The sequence below is a fragment of the Myotis brandtii genome, unplaced genomic scaffold (genome assembly GCF_000412655.1).
Source record: "Myotis brandtii unplaced genomic scaffold, ASM41265v1 scaffold743, whole genome shotgun sequence".
Lineage (NCBI taxonomy): Eukaryota > Metazoa > Chordata > Mammalia > Chiroptera > Vespertilionidae > Myotis > Myotis brandtii.
Genome location: NW_005370960.1, coordinates 1,635,468 through 1,638,601, shown reverse-complemented (window position 1 = coordinate 1,638,601; position 3,134 = coordinate 1,635,468).

Here is a 3,134-nt window from a genome sequence, read left to right as displayed (position 1 = left end):
GGGTTCCTTCACCCGCTCCCCTTGGGGGTGGGATGGGGTGTCAGGAAGAGCAAAGACTGATCACTAGTGGGTGGTGGCTCCCTGGGTTTCACCTCAGTGTGTTCCTATGTGTTACCAAATATTACACCATCACACAAACCAGCCAGACTGGGAACACACCCAGCAGCACATTCCCCCAACAGACCACATGGGAGGCCACAAGACAAGTCCCAATATGTCAGATTGAAATCACAGAAAGTACCTTCTCTGACCACAGTGGGATGGAGCTAGATGCCTAATGGGAGGGAAACTAAAATTCACAAATGCGTGGAAATTAACTCTTAACAGCCAAAGGGTCAAAGAAGAAATCACAGTGACTGAGACAAAGTGTATGAGGTGCGAGGGGATGCTAGAGGGAAATCTATGGCTGTAAATGTCTGCATGAAAATGTGGGCTCAATACCCTTAACCTCCGAAGGACCTGGAGGGAGCAGGCTAATGCAGACCCTGCAGAGGGGGGTGAACTAGAGACCAGGGAAACATGAACGGAGCACCAGGGCCTCTGAGAAGCAACAGAACGAGCAAACCTTTAGTTAAGCCGAAGGCACAAATCACAAAAATCAGAAATGAAAAGGGGGGGGACACTCAGTACAGCCTTACAGAAGCGAGGATGACAACACTAGGAGCAACTGTGTGCCAATAAGTCATAACCTAGCTGAGCAAATTCCTAGAAATGCAAAAAACCCCAAAGTGACCCAAGATGAAAGAGCAACTGGCCCGGTCAGTGTGGCTCTGGTTGAGCAGCAACCTATGAACCAGGAGGTCAGGGTTCGATTGCCAGTCAGGGCACATGCCCAGATTTCGGGCTTGATCCCCAGCAGGGGGCGTGCAGGAGGCAGCCAGTTGATTCTCTCATCATTGATGTTTCTCTTCTCTCTGAAATCAGTAAAAATATATATTAAAAAGAAATAGCGCCCTGACCGGTTTGGCTCAGTGGATAGAGCGCCGGCCTGCAGACTCAAGGATCCCAGGTTCGATTCCCGTCAAGGGCATGTACCTTGGTTGCGGGCACATCCCCAGGGGGGGGCGTGCAGGAGGCAGCTGATCGATATTTCTGACTCTCTATCCCCCCCACTTCCTCTCTGTAAAAAATCAATAAAATATATTAAGAAAAAGAAAGAAATAGCAACTGGACACTAGTGAATGAGGAGGTTGAGTTGATGATTAAACCGCCCCCTTCCTCCCCTGCTCCACATACACACACAGAAAAGCCCAGGACCAGACAGCTTAGGGGTGAATTCTACCAATATTTAAAGGATGACACCAGTGTTTCTTGTGCTTCCAAACACGGGGGTGTCGGGGGACACATTCTGACACACACCCCCAAGCAGCCCTGGGCCCCACTCCCAGCTCCATCCCTGCCCCTGGCTCCCCACTGCAGCCCCCTTGGGTGGTGATGGGCCGGTGACCCAGGCGAAGTCCGAGGAGGCCATAAACCAGAGGTCCCAGGGGCCTTGGGGAGGACAGCAGTCTGACTGCAGTGGAGGAGGGAGTGTAGACTGTCCTGGAAAGCGAGTCCAAAGTGGCCATGGGGCACACTTCAGGAGCGGGGGACGCGGAGGATCCAGCATCGGGGGCAGAGGAGCTGCAGGAAGAAGAGATGCTCAGAGAAGGGGAGGGAGAATCGCCGGGGGCGGCCACTACAAGGGGCTTAGAAAGAAGGGGCAGGAGAGGACGGGTGGGGAAGGGAGTGCGGGTGCAGGCAGGTCTCAGGACGATTATATTGGGTGTCCGGAATTCATTCATTCATTTCTTGGGGTGTCAGCAGATGTCCATGGGGGGGGGGGTTGAAACTGCTCCATCCCTGGATGTTCTCCTGGGCTGACTGGCAAGAGGAGGGGTGCCTGCTGAGCTGGCCGTGTAAGAATGATAACGAACCCAAGGGACACGCTCCAGGCCAGCTTCTGTCATCGCCCGCCTGTGGGGCTGTTGACCTCAGTTATGCATCCGTTCAATTGGCTTTTAGAGTTTGGATGCTGCAGACGCCATGACGCTGGGAGAGCTGGTTGAGGAGAGAGGGTGGCGGTGCCCTGTGCAGGCCGAGGGTGAGTTCTGGAAACACAGGGTGGGGTGAGATTCGCGGTGGCAGGAGAAATGTCCGCCCGGAGACCAGAGCCAGCCAGCTGGGGCCAGACTGAAGGGGCTGCTCACGTCCTGTGCTGTGGGCCTGGCCCAGGAGGCCTTCCAGGGGGAGCTGCACAGTCGGATGGTTTTGAGAATGACCACTCAGGACACGCCTGCCAGAACCAGGGGCCAGTGACCAGGGAAGCGGCTGCTGCCTGTGAGGCCAGCAAGCTCTGCCGCAGCCGGGACAGAGGAGATGAGGGGACAGAGGAGAGATGGGGGGACAGAGGAGATGGGGGGACAGAGGAGATGAGGGGACAGAGGAGATGGGGGGACAGAGGGGAGGCCCAAGGGGAGCCCTGCGAGGGAGCGTGGGGTCCAAGTCCCCTGGAGATCTGAGCGTGGAGTGGATGAGGGTCACCATGGCAGGTGTGTAAGGAACAAGACACAACTCGGACACACGAGAAGCCTGTGAGACGTTCAAGGGGGAAGGTCCGAGTCGGAGAAACGGCGGAGACACTCAAGGCCGTCACGGCAGCTGTGGGAGCAGGAGGTGAGGTGCGTGATGGGGGGGACGGCGCGGGAGGAGGCCCGGGTCTGTGGACGGTGATGCCACGGGCCGTCATCGCGCGTCCCCGTTTTTGACCAGGGCGGCAGGAGGACAGGCTGGGCCCCAGGAGCCGGACACAGCGCCCCTTCCAGCGGCGTGTTTGTGTGGCTCATCGACTGCTTCTCCCGGGACATCCTCTCGCTCAGGGACGTTTCTGAGCAGCATTTGTGTGTCGCGGCCACATCCACCGCGAGGGAGGGAGCTCTGCTCGCCGGACGGACCCTGCGAGCCAGGCCCGGGCGCCTGAGTTCGCTTTTGGGCCTGAAGGGTCCAAATGAGGCACAGGCGCCCCACACCCCGGGGTCCCGGGCCTGCTGACGTCTGGTCCGTGAGGAAGTCCAGGTCCATGGATCATGCCGATCGAGGATCCGCGACATCTGCCCCTTAAACAAAGCGCGGCCCGTCCGGGTGTCCGTGCTGCG